This window comes from Eurosta solidaginis, chromosome 3 (genome assembly GCF_040869045.1).
Source record: "Eurosta solidaginis isolate ZX-2024a chromosome 3, ASM4086904v1, whole genome shotgun sequence".
Classification (NCBI taxonomy): Eukaryota; Metazoa; Arthropoda; class Insecta; order Diptera; family Tephritidae; genus Eurosta; species Eurosta solidaginis.
In genome coordinates, this window is record NC_090321.1 from 199,489,293 (window position 1) to 199,503,962 (window position 14,670).

At 38.3% G+C, this 14,670-nt stretch overlaps 1 protein-coding gene across 7 annotated transcripts in view; it reads left to right on the top strand.

Moving 5' to 3' along the window:
• The window catches only part of pain (painless), a 115,917-nt gene that overhangs the window by 32,745 nt on the left and 68,502 nt on the right, over positions 1-14,670 (top strand). Inside the window, exon 1 of one of the 7 annotated variants that reach the window (XM_067774614.1) lies at positions 6,688-6,780. The exons of the other annotated variants lie outside the window; for them this stretch is intronic. The gene's annotated coding sequence lies outside the window, so the exon portion shown is untranslated. Of the gene's footprint in view, positions 1-6,687; positions 6,781-14,670 lie in introns of those variants that run through there. 7 annotated transcript variants of the gene reach the window in all.

Below are 14,670 nucleotides of genomic sequence, written 5' to 3' on the forward strand. Positions count from 1 at the left end.
TTCATCACTTTGCGACACCCTCTTTACCCATTTATTATCGAGACCAAAATTTATATTTGATATCGCCAACTATAGTATTATCGATTTTTGGTATTAAAACTCAAAAAATTGAATGCACATTTTTTGAATATTCAAATTTGAATGACCACTCTGCGACATGGACGGTTTATGGGCGTGTTGTACATTTATTTTAGATTAGTTATCGGTTTGTCATCCATTTTTTATCGGCGAGGTGTAGGCGAGTTAGCGATTTGTGTTCCAAGAATTATCAATTTTTTACCGTTGACAAGAAATATCGATGACTTATGGGTTTATTGTCGAAAAGTTATGTGCTTATCGATTTGTTATTGAAAATTTATCTTTTTCTTATCGAAAATATGTATATCGAAAATTTTCGATATTTTTCGGTTGTAAATCGGTAATAAATCGAAATTTTTTCGATAAAAACTTGATATCTTTTTGTAATAAGCTGGTAACACATCGATAATTCGCCAATAATATGCCGACAAATCTTCGATAACGTTTGTTATTGATAACAAACTAAAAACATGCCGATAACAAACCGATAGTAATAACGGCCTGATAACTTTTAGGTTTATGAATGAATTTTTGCGAATCCTAAATGATTCCAAAATATTCTCGAAAAGATATCGAAATAAGCGCTAAAATAATCCCGAAACTATCTCTAAATAGCTCCGCAATGATACCAAGATGATACCATAACATCTCAAATTATCTTCCCGCAAAAATCCAAAAATAATCTCGAAATGATCTCAAAAAGTCTCGGAATGGTCCCAACATTAATACAAAAATTATCTCTAAAATAGTCCATGCGTGGACCCAAAAATATACCTACGGGAAGTACCGTTATTTTTTGTGGTTTAAGTTTACAGGACTAACAGACCTGATAACAACATAATGCAAAGTTACCATTCTGTAAGTTCTTATAGAGCAAACAAGAGATTTACCAGCCCCGCAACCTATTGTGGTCGCGAAATAACATTAAACAAACCTTAAGACAATAAATCACACTAAACGATCTCGGTGTTAGTGAGAATCTGGTGAAAACTGATCACTAAGAAGGTCCTTTTTATACTCAGTTGAGCAGAGCTCTCAGAGAATATTAACTTTGATTGGATAACGGTTGGTTGTACAGGTATAAAGGAATCGAGATAGATATAGACTTCCATATATCAAAATCATCAGTAGCGAAAAAAATGTGATTGATTGTCCGCCCGTCCGTTAACACGATAACTTGAGTAAATCTTGAGGTATCTTGATGAAATTCGGTGTGTAGGTTCCTAGGCACTCATCTCAGATCGCTACTTAAAATGAACGATATCGGACTATAACCACGCCCACTTTTTCGATATCGAAAATTTCGAAAAACCGAAAAAGTGCGATAATTCATTACCAAAGAAGGATAAAGCGATGAAAATTGGTATGTGAGTTGAACTTACGACGCAGAATAGAAAATTAGTGGCACCGCTCACCTTTAAAAGAAGGTAATTTAAAAGTTTTGCAAGCTGTAATTTGGCAGTCGTTGAAGATATCGTGATGAAATTTGGCAGGAACGTTACCCCTATTACTATATATATGCTTAATAAAAATTAGCAAAATCGGAGAACGACCACGCCCACTTTAAAAAAAAATTTTTTTTAGTTCAAATTTTAACAAAAAATTTAATATCTTTACAGTACATAAGTAAATTATGTCAACATTCAACTCCAGTAATGATATGGTGCCAAAATACAAAAATAAAAGAAAATTTCAAAATGGGCGTGGCTCCGCCCTTTTTCCTTTAATTTCCCTAGGATACTTTTAATGCCATAAGTCGAACAAAAATTTACCAATCCTTGTGCAATTTGGTAGGGGCTTATATGCTAGGACGGTAACTGTTTTCTTTGAAAAAGGGTGAAATCGGTTGAAGCCACGCCCAGTTTTTATACACAGTCGACTGTCTGTCCTTCCGCTCGGAAGGAAAATCCCGAGTCGCTCCGGTACATAGAACCGGCTGCCTTGGGAAGAGATTTTTGATCTGTTGTCCATTGTTTCTCTTTTTTTTTTTGATGATTGAAGCTGATGTAACGCTGTGATGCTGTTGTATTTGTACTTGTGGTTTTATTTGTCAGTCCTTTAGTTGTTTTTGTCTTGTTCTTGTTGTTATTGTTATTTCATTTCGTCTAGAGTGTCAATCTGGTTTTTGCTCCGATCTAAAACACGTCGTAGCTCGTAGCAGAGCATATGAAATGATATAACTTTTTTATGCTACTGACCGGCTCCATGCTCTATTCATGTAAGTAAGAGTAACGACGGGATTGTCTTCGGCTGTGCCGAACACTTCATAACTACCGCTCATGAATGGAGCTGAACAATAATCATATCCCATTCGTAATAGGTAGACCTTTGTGTGAGGATACAAGGTTTTACATTTCTTGTGGTCTGCATGGGATAGCTATGAGCAAGAATCACTTATCTGAACAATATATGACGTGTATGTAAGCATTTGATGAAATTTGAAGCTTCTAGCTTTTAAAATGGGGCAAAAATGACGAATAGCTCTTTTTCTGAATAATCGGTTTGTATGGAGTATATCCTGTATACATATGTGACCGATCCTTACGTCAGACAACAATATGTACTATATACGAAAGCATTTGATGAAATTTTAAGCTTCTAGCTGATAAATTGAGGACGATATTACAAAAAACCTCTTTTCCGAAAAATGAGTTGTATAGGGGATACCGATCCGGTCGATTCCGACAAATGTCTTCATCATCATCATCATCTTCTTCCTCAACTCATTCCGTTAGGAGCGGTTCTTCTGGTATCATTCCACGTGTATCCCGCGTCTTCGAGTTCTTTATCCATAGTTATGCGCCAAGTTTTCGCAGGTGCACCAGGTAGTCGGCTTTCTTGTGGATTCCATCGCAATGCTTGTCTGGCTATATTTACTGGAGGTCTTCTGAGAGTGTGACCCCGGCCCGGCCGCAGGGGGAGGGTTTTACTTATACTTTGCAACGAATAGCTTGCTTAATAACAAAACTGATTGATAGCTCAAATGAAAACTGACTTCCAAAATAATACTGCTATGGCTCGCTAGATAGCGTCTTAATCGAAACTGCTTGATAGCTCAAATCAAACTGCATTCCAGCGCCTCTACATTTGCTGCCTTTTATACTCTCTGATTTCAACGTTCGCATCTTCTAGGCGCTTCCATTTCCAGAATCTACTACAGCTCTCAAACTTCTCAGCTGTAACTACAATTGCACGATTTTATAGCTTCTCTCATTGCATACTTTCAGGAGTATCGCAGATGAATGCATGTGTTTGTGTATTGATTCTCCGCTGCTCGTATACGTACATGGTACATATGTGTAGACGCAATTATTGTTTCGTTTATGTAGATACATAATGATTGAATTATTGATGTGAATTCACGTCACTGCTTAGCATCGGCTTAGAGATGGCAGCACCCCTTAGTTTTGCTAATATTCGTAACAATATAAAAATTTATATTTTTAAAGCATCATCACAGTATTTAAAAATATAAAAGCTAATTTTAGTCGTATGAAAAAAAATTTATAGAATATGGAACGTAAGTAACAATCAATATGGCAATTTAAACCCCCAAATTAGCCGAAATTCGTTTTTATTTTAAAAGTAATACTTTCGGTAATACGGTCGTTTAAAAATCGCTTGGAATTTTTAGAATTGTTTTTGGGTCAAGGCGATTTAAAACTGCTCAAAAGTGCCACCTTGTTAGACTAAAATTTAATGGCTATAAAACGGTTTCTCGGGTTTTTTGGTCTTGAACTCTTAAAATATATGAACGTTGTGAACACCGTAGATTTATAAAAAAATAAAATAAATGTAAGGCGCGTTAACCTCCGAAGAGATCTAAGGCCGAGCTTCTCTTCCAATTTGCGTCGTGCTCCTCTTGATTTTTCCTACAAATTGGCCGGACGGGACCTACATGTTTTATGCCGACTCCGAACGGCATCTGCAAGGCAGATGAGTTTTCACTGAGAGCTTTTCATGGCAGAAATACACCCGGAGCGCTTGCCAAACACTGCCGAGGGGCGACCCCGCTTAGAAAAATTTTCATCTAATTGAAAAATCTTATTTCTAAAATTTTGATGTTGCTCTGCCCGGGGTGCGAACCCAGGGCATACGGTGTGGTAGGCGGAGTACGCTACCATCACACTACGGTGGCCGCAACCGTGAATTTATATGGCTTTGAAATAACATTTATATAAAAACAATTTTGAAGTAAAAATGAAATTATATAAATGGTTAAAACATGTCAATTATGAGTGGGTTATACGTACGTATATGAATATGGGAATATTATCGGTTATTTACTACTTTTTTAATGACAAAAAAATAATAAGATTTAACCTAACCTGCTGCCGAAAAACATTTTTAGTACCCACTTGATACACCAACGCCCCACTCCCGCCCTCAGTTGAGCAGAGTTCACAGAGTATATTAACTTTGATCGGTTAACGGTTGGTTGTACAGGTATAAAGGAATCGAGATAGATATAGACTTCCGTATATCAAAATCATCAGGATCGAAAAAAAATTTGATTGAGCCATGTCCGTCCGTCCGTCCGTCCGCCCGTTAACACGATAACTTGAGCAAATTTTGAGGTATCTTGATGAATTTTTGTACGTAGGTTCCTAAGCACCCATCTCAGATCGCTATTTAAAATGAACGATATCGGGCTATAACCACGCCCACTTTTTCGATATCGAAAATTTCGTAAAACCGAAAAAGTGAGATAATTCGTTATCAAAGACGAATAAAGCGACGAAACTTGGTATTTGAGTTGAACTTATGACGCAGAATAGAAAATTAGTAAAATGTTGGACAATGGGCGTGGCACCGCCCACTTTTAAAAGAAGGTAATTTAAAAGTTTTGCAAGCTGTAATTTCGCAGCCTTTGTAGATATCATAATGAAATTTAGCAGGAACGTTACCCCTATTACTATAAAAATTAGCAAAATCAGAGCACAACCAGGCCCACTTTAAAAAAAAAAATTTTTTTAAAGTCAAATTTTATCAAAAAATTTTATATCTTTACAGCATAAAAGTAAATTATGTCAACATTCGACTCCAGTAATGATATGGTGCAAAAAATACAAAAATAAAATAAAATTTAAAAATGGGCGTGGCTCCGCCCTTTTTTATTTAATTTGTCTAGGATACGTTTAATGCCATAAGTCGAACAAAAATCTACCAATCCTTGTGAAATTTGGTAGCGGCTTAGATTCTAGGACGATAACTTATTTCTGTGCAAAAGGGCGAAATCTGTTGAAGCCACGCCCAGTTTTTATACACAGTCGACCGTCTGTCCTTCCACTCGGCCATTAACACGATAACTTGAGCCAAAATCGTTATATATTTACTAAACTCAGTTCACGTACTTATCTGAACTCACTTTGTATTGGTATAAAAAATGGCCGAAATCCGACTATGACCACGCCCACTTTTTCGATATCGAAAATTACGAAAAATTAAAAAAATGCCAAAATTCTATACCAAATACGAAAAAAGGGATGAAACATGGTAATTGGAGTGGTTTGATGACGTAAAATATAACTTTAGAAAAAAACTTTGTAAAATGGGTGTGACACCTACCATATTAAGTAGAAGAAAATGAAAAGTTCTGCAGGGCGAAATAAAAAACCCTTGAAATCTTGGCAGGAATACTCTTCATCGTATTATATATACAAATAAATTAGCGGTACCCGACGGATGATGTTCTGGGTCACCCTGGTCCACATTTTGGTCGATATCTGGAAAACGCCTTCACGTATACAACTGCACCACTCCCTTTTAAAACCCTCATTAATACCTTTAATTAGATACCCATACCGTACAAAAAACTCTAGGGTCACCCCTGGTCCACCTTTATGGCGATATCCCTAAATGGCGTCCTCCTATAGAACTATGGCCCACTCCCTCATAAAATACTCTTTAATACCTTTCATTTGATACACATGTCATACAAACACATTCCAGGGTTACCCTCGGTTCATTTTCCTACATGGTTATTTTCCCTTATGTTGTCACCATAGCTCGCAACTGAGTATGTAATGTTCGGTTACACCTGAACTTAACCTTCCTTACTTGTTAAAAAGATTTTTTGCTCGTTTGACTCGTTTAAAAGTGTTTTATGGCTGAAGTTTAAACACAAATGTAAAAAACCAAAAATTTTATGAAATTAACAAAGGCTGAAGTTCTTATTCCCTGAACAATATTTTTTCTATACCAAATTTTTTTTGGCCCACCCTAATATACATTTAATTATTCCATACATTCATACAAGTATGCACACTTAAATATACAAAGGTAAACAATTTATATTATCCAGCTTCTGCTGCATGCAATTCGTTCGGTGTTTTTAAACAGCCAAAGCAAACCAATACAACAATTCACTAACCAAACAAGAATAATTAAAACTTAAACAAAGTCAACGATGAGCAAGGCAAAAGCAAAAAAATCTGTAAGCCAAAACCCACAAATAACCATTAACATTACAAAGCTCAGATACGCTCAGATAACGAGAGCTCTATGTAAATGTTGTTTGTATGTAGGTAAATATTAAATATTCATTAACAAACTTTTTATGAGCATTGAAAATAATTGGTCAAACGACACTTTGACTTAAAAAACACAATAACAAAGGCAACAACAAAATACATCAGGAAAAATTCCTGCAACTACGAGCTACGCAACTTTGCACAAAGCTTCAATGATGGGGTGTGTTACGTAAGTGCAAATAGTAAAGCGAAGAAGAATAAGAAATATTATGTCTTACTTGGTGGTCATTATTTTCCCCAGAGGTCAGACATCATTTTTTTAAATTTTGATTAAACAAAGAAAACATTAAACTGGGTCAGGCGTTTAAACTTTAATGGTGGGACAATCAGAACGACCTACGACAGCATGAATTTGTTAGGGATTTCAGCTTAATTTTTCCCGAACTGCTGTCAGTTATTAAATGTGATTATTATTTATTGCAATTGTACGCTTTGAATTGATATAACTCTCAATTTATGTTAGATAAACGCAGAGAAGCGTGATGTTTAGAGCGTCACGTTCAACGAATAAAATTTGACAAAAATTTGTTTGAACAGCGCAATTATTTTTTTTGCATATTTCGTTAAAATAAATTGTCACCAAGCGTGCTCTAGCTTGTTGTAAAGTAGGCGAATAATGTAAATTAACTTGAATTAACCAAATAGCAGTGACTGAGTTACTGTGATTTAATTGGGTCTCGTTCACAATTACGCTTAACAAAAATAGCAATCACAGACCAAATGACAGCTCTGGGCACATTAACCTTAAGCCACGATAATATTGAAGAATGAAACTGTGACTTTTTGGTGTGTTTTAACTGTGCCTGATCACCTACTGCTCTTTCGTCGCTGCACAAATCACGATTACGTCAGCTATGTCTACTTAGTCGCTGTTCAGGTATGTACTAAGTCGCAAATGATGACGCAGTGACTGACTTTGATCTACCTCGAAATAGAATTGGCAAATTTTCATGCATCTGTGATTTCATCATAGAGATTGAAATATCAGCGTAAATCGCAGCGACAACTTCGTATAAATTGCGACATCTTTTTAGCATTCGCAACTGGTTTAAGAGATAAAAGCTATCACAGAACCAATCACAGCTCTTGTCATGGGAACTTTACGCTGTGATAAGCCTGTAATTTATGCTGCGGGTAAGTAAAAGAATATAACATACCAAAACTGCTACATAAGCAGCTACGATTACACCACACTCTCAGAAATAGCTAAAGCATTCAACATCTAAATATGACGAGGTGAGAATTGCAATATCCCGGCATAGAATAACAAAGTGTCTTCTGACGATAGTCTATTTGTCAAGCCGTTCTAATAAAGGGTTGACAGGGAGCATGTGTAAACTTATATGCTAAATATGATCGGATGAGCGTATGCCTCTAGATTGGTTAATCCAGACCACCGCCGCTGCACAGGTGATTCGACCGATGCGACAAGGCAGAATAACAATAGGGCTTTGCATCGTAGGCCACATTAACCAGAACAAGAGAAGCTTGAAACGTTGTTGAACGGCGTAGATTTTGTGTTGAAAAAGAGAATTCGCAGCCAATCTGTAGCTGGGAACAACCGTCTTTCCGCCTGCATCTACGCACCAATAGATAATGCGGATAAGAACTTCTTCTATGATAAACCATGACTTCAAAATGGCTAATATAATGCCAAACTAGGCCAAACAACATCATACATCACATTGACTCACTTCGTTGCGGCTCGAAATATGGTCATGTGCAGAATCAAGTTGAATCATAAAAAAAATACAGAAAGCAACTTAACTATCTAAAACAAAAAAACTTTTTCTAGAGCTTTGGAGAGTATTACGGATATAAGCAGGCCCTGGGGGAATTAAATCCGGTATGCTCCGATGCTGGGATCTTCTGCTGGTAGCCCGCCTTCCCAGGGAACGATATTTTTTGACCATTCGCACCTTCGGGTATGAAAAAATTTTACGACACGAATCACCCGAAAGAGTACAATCGAATACGGTGAGATCGATGGCAGTCATGGAAGCAACGTTTGGGGTGTTGTGTACTCTTTCAGTTTCGAGCCGCATACTTGGGCTATGGAGGCAACTTTCTCTTTATTGCCAGATAGTGAGTGAAATGAAAACACAATTGGCCCATTGCCTGACCACTAAACTCTTCAATGGTATGTGTGTGTGAGACTCATATTTTCATGTCTTCTAAACATTTGATTTTTTTGAGATGATCGATGTTATAATCAACATATAGGTATAATAAACACGTCGAAAGTAAATCTATAAATTATATTTGTTTATATTTTTTTTTTCTTTTTTTATTAATTTCCCTCTTAAAAATGATTCACTAAGCGCTCTCTAATATTTCATGCACGTACAGTTTGCATTGTTGCTGTTTGCTTTGTATTCCATTTTTGTGGTCTGGAATATACATTTCAATTCTGTTAAAAATGCCAACAATAAGTGCATATACAACTAAATTGTGTTTATATTTTTGTTTTTTGAAATTACAAAATATTTCAATTTATGGCTTAGTTGCGTGCTTGCGTGTCTGGCTGTAAATGTTGTGGATGCTGCTGCTAAACGTTCACCAACAGCACCGCAACCTCAATTATGCAGCCATACGTATGTGCGTGTATATATTAAGGTGTAACACACGCACATACACATTTAAACCGCTAAACAAACACAAAAGGTGTGCTGAAGTGTTCAGTGTGTGCGCGTCCAACGTACCGTACGTAAGCTCTGCCAGTTTAAAAAATAAGCGCAAAAAAGCTAAAACATAGTTTGCGGTGATACAGGTTACTTTTTTTATGGTATTGTTACGAATATTAGCAAAACTAAGGAGTGCTGCCAGCTCTAAGCCGATCTAAGCAGTGACGTGAATGCACATCAATAATTCAATCATTATGTATCTACATAAACGAATAAATAATTGCGTCTACACATATGTACACATTCCGACGAGCAACATTTACATACAAGGCAGCAAGAGATGAGATGTCACACACCGATGAATTTACTTATACGCTTATGTGTGTGCGGGAGACTGTAAACTACAAACACATGCATATACCTTATCTGAGTTGTCACAAGAGAGAGCAATAATTTGTGCACGTAGTTGTGGCTGGCGATTTTGTAGCCGAAACAACTAGTAACTTCTGGAAATCGAAGAGCCTAGAAGTATGCAGCGTAAACTATAAAAGCGGCGCCAGCGAGTAAGAAGTAATTCAGTTTGATTTGAATTGTCAAGCAGTTACGAGTAAGACGATATCTAGCGAGCAATAGCACTATTATTTTGAAAGTCAGTTTCCTTTAAGCTATCAGTTTGGTTATTAAGCTATTCGTTGTACAGTTGGAGTGTTATTGTGAAGTACTTTAATAAAGGCCATTTTGCATTACTACAAATTGGAGTTATTTATTCAACAGTTTAGTGATTCGAACTTAGCAGAGGATTGCAAATAAGAGGATTTGCAAATAAAAAATTCGTTACAATTTGGTGTCAGAAGAGGAATTGTTGAATAAATTCCAGAGGACAACAAGGACATGGCAAAGTTAAGTGAATTGAAGATCCCGCAACTGAAGAAGGAGTTGGAGAACCGTGGATTGAATACAACTGGCATTAAACTCGAACTTCAGGCACGACTACGAGAGGCAATGGAATTAGAAGGAATTGATGTGGAAGAGTATGTCTTTCATCTTGATGGCGAGGAGACAACAAAAATTGAAGAGAAAAACGAATCATCACAGACAATTACCAGCACAGACTTGAACATGATATTGGCTGCAATAACTGCTCAAACATCGACAGTAACATCTAAGATGGAAGCGCAAGAGGCACGTATAACAGAAATGTCATCACAAATATCCACCAACATGTCATCCCTACTGGAATCGCAGGAAACCCGTATAACATCACAATTGGAAGAGCAAAAGGCATATATGGCATCCCAGCTGGAAACACATGAGACACGTATTTCAGAAATGTCGACACAGATTACATCAATGATGGAAACACAACTGAAAGAGCAAGAGGCGCGTATATCATCAAAACTCGAAGCGCGTATGGACGAGAAAATAACGCAGTTTGAAGAAAAATTCGAGGCAGAGGTGGATGCATTGAGAGGTCGTATACAGGAATTGCATCTTAATCGGCCGACTGCTTCAGCAAGCAATACGAAGGTAAAAACTCCATCTTTTGACGGTTCTCTTCCTTTCCAGGTCTTCAAGCTACAGTTTGAGAAGACCGCAGCAGTGAACAACTGGAATGCGGAAGATAAAGTTGCTGCACTATTCGTGGCATTGAAGGGGCCAGCAGCGGAAATTCTACAGACGATTCCCGAAGGAGAGCGGAACAATTATGAAGCATTGATGGCTGCTGTAGAACGACGTTATGGAAGCGAGCATAGGAAACAGATATTCCAAATTGAGTTGCAAAACCGCTACCAAAAAGCAAATGAAACATTGCAGGAGTTTGCTTCAGATATTGAAAGATTGGCTCATCTCGCAAATGCGGACGCACCCGTGGAATACACCGAGAGGGTAAAAATCCAGAGTTTTATAAATGGCATACGAGACGTGGAAACGAAGCGAGCCACATACGCGAACCCAAAGCCAACATTCGCAGAAACGGTGTCACAAGCTCTGATTCAGGAAACGGCGTCGCTTCTGTGTAAGCCAGTTTTCAAAGCACGCCGTGTGGAAGTAGAAAGGCCAGAGTGGGTAGACGCAATATTGGAGGCACTGAAAGGATCGCAAAAGCGATGTGAAAAAGTTATCAAATGCTTCAAATGCGGGAAGTCCGGTCACATAGCACGTCATTGCGATCTTGGTCTTAATAGTTCTAACAATGTGGGTGGCCGTAAACGCAAAGCTGGAGGAGATGAGCAAGAGCGAGTAAGAGGTAGAGAGCTAGATCCAGCTATTGAATGCCCTGTGATATCTGTGTCGCAAATTGGTAGAAAATCGAGCAGTCTTACCGTCAGAGGGAATGTGGATGGCAAAGAACGAATACTGACTGTAGATACGGGCGCATCTCATTCCTTGATCCGATCTGACTTGGTCAACAGGAGAGTAAAACCGTTACCTGGAGCAAAGTTGCGTACGGTCACTGGCGAGTATAACCAAGTTCAGGGAGAAGTGATATGTGAAGTATTGATTGGGAAGGTCATGGTCCTACACAAATTTGTTGTGGCGGAGATTGTTGATGAAGTTATATTGGGAGTAGATTTCTTGGTTGACCATGACATCAAGATCGATATGCAGAGAAGGGTGATGCGTTATGAGAACCAAGATGTGCCACTTAACTTTAGTTTGGAAAAAGGGTTCAGCAGTAATCGGGTACTGGTGGAGAAGACTCGACGAAGGCCACGGAAGTCGAAGGCAAAGGTTGATAGATCGAATGGGCCAAATAAATCAAAATCAAAAGTACCTGCGAGAGAAACACTGGCATTGACAAAACCTAAAAGACGCAGGAAAATGAAGCAACGAATTTTCGAGAAGGAATGCGAGGGTAGTTTCAATCCAGAGCGCACTACTGTGGGGAAACGTGGGAACGATACTGATTATGCAAAGCAAATCCGTCCAGCGCAAGCTCTACGAAGTAGTTCATCGGTCAAACAACAGAGTGTAAAGGAACGAACCAGGGTATTGAGTGGTACGATGAAACACAGGTACCATGAGAACAATAATTCGAAAAGTTTCTTGGCGGGAGATTTGGTACTGTTATACAACCCTCACCGGCGGAAAGTTGTTCCATCCAAATTTCGGTGCAGTTGGGAAGGCCCGTACAAGATTGTGAAGAAGCTCAGTGATACCATCTACCGCATACAAAGCATTGAGAAACCACGGAGTAGAAGAGTGGTACATTTGGCGATGCTAGCAGCGTTTAGATCGAGAGATTTGTCTGATCGGGACGATCAGACTTAGGTGGAGGGCAGTGTTACGAATATTAGCAAAACTAAGGAGTGCTGCCAGCTCTAAGCCGATCTAAGCAGTGACGTGAATGCACATCAATAATTCAATCATTATGTATCTACATAAACGAATAAATAATTGCGTCTACACATATGTACACATTCCGACGAGCAACATTTACATACAAGGCAGCAAGAGATGAGATGTCACACACCGATGAATTTACTTATACGCTTATGTGTGTGCGGGAGACTGTAAACTACAAACACATGCATATACCTTATCTGAGTTGTCACAAGAGAGAGCAATAATTTGTGCACGTAGTTGTGGCTGGCGATTTTGTAGCCGAAACAACTAGTAACTTCTGGAAATCGAAGAGCCTAGAAGTATGCAGCGTAAACTATAAAAGCGGCGCCAGCGAGTAAGAAGTAATTCAGTTTGATTTGAATTGTCAAGCAGTTACGAGTAAGACGATATCTAGCGAGCAATAGCACTATTATTTTGAAAGTCAGTTTCCTTTAAGCTATCAGTTTGGTTATTAAGCTATTCGTTGTACAGTTGGAGTGTTATTGTGAAGTACTTTAATAAAGGCCATTTTGCATTACTACAAATTGGAGTTATTTATTCAACAGTTTAGTGATTCGAACTTAGCAGAGGATTGCAAATAAGAGGATTTGCAAATAAAAAATTCGTTACAGTATTTTTTCATACTGTTGCTTTTTTAAACTTCCTTTTGCCACGTAAATCCTCTGCTTTTGCTGAATAACACAACGCAGTTTATTGTAGTTGATCTGTAAGTGGGGCATATGAGTTGCTTACAACCGCAATCCGACCGCAAATGCGTTTCAGACGGGTATCTAGTGAAGGGCGCTGGATTTCGGGACTCATAGGTGGTACTGCGATCAGTTTAAAAAACCACTGGCTGAATGAGAAAGAAGCTCTCCGCCGACACTCCCAAATTTATTGATAGAATAAGCATATTTCGTGATTTCGGATGAACAACATGATATATGTATGACTTTGTCTTTTCAGTCGCAACAATTTAAATACGTGATCAGGCCTATCATTGCAATAATGAATCAAAGAATCTGTATTGCGGAAAATGAATTTATAGGCGGCTCTCTGTCACAGCCAATTGTGCCATCTAGCAGTAGGAAGCAGTTCTAATCACGGTTTCATTGATTCTAGGGGTTTGTGTAGCCTAAATTATAGGTTCATGACTTATATTACAGCACTTAATTTTTTTTGTTATTGGGTTAATTATCGGCACTATTTGTAAGTTAGTTCTCCACGGCGGCTGTGACACACGGTGATATATAAGTCGCTGTGACAAAATCACAAATATGTGAATGTTTATTTTACAAAAAAAAACGTGTCAAAATCCCCCTAGCATCAGCATTAAATGGCCCTGTAACACTGAAGCAAACTTTCGTTGCCATGGCAAACACACAAAACTTCTTATAAAAATAGTATATGGTGAAATTACCATCATAGTTCACCTTCTATATGCCAAAACGGAGGCTATGCTGTCCAGCGAAGGGCCCACCAGCACTAACCGAGAACTCGCGGTACTCTTTGTACATTACCGTCGAACACCTCATCTACTTTCTACGACTACTTTTGGAAGATCAATCCCTACTTGAAGGGAAACCCGATCTCCGCAATGTTTATCTATGATCTCACTCTCCTGCTCCGCTATTGCTATGCACTCCTTCTCCTCGCCATAACTTTCGAAAGACCTCTACTCAACTGGTGCCGTCTGCTATCTTATCGCCGCCAATATGTTGCAAACCCGATATTTGTTGCCGCTGCCAAACAAGAGAAGTGTACACTTATATTCAAAACAAAACTAAACAATGCGCGTTCCATGGGGAGGTTTTGGGTTGAAGTTCCTTGAATCAGAGGCGCACACTCTACACAATCTGAAAAAGAAACATATTAAAACACTTCATTATATAACGGAATGTTTTAACAAGTAAGGAAGGCTAAGTTCGGGTGTAACCGAACCTTACATACTCAGCTGAGAGCTTTGGAGACAAAATAGGGGAAAATCACCATGTAGGAAAATGAACCTGGGGTAACCCTGGAATGTATGACATGGGTATCAAATGGAAGGTATTAAAGATTATTTTAAAAGAGAGTGGGCCATAGTTCTATAGGTGGACGCTTTTTCG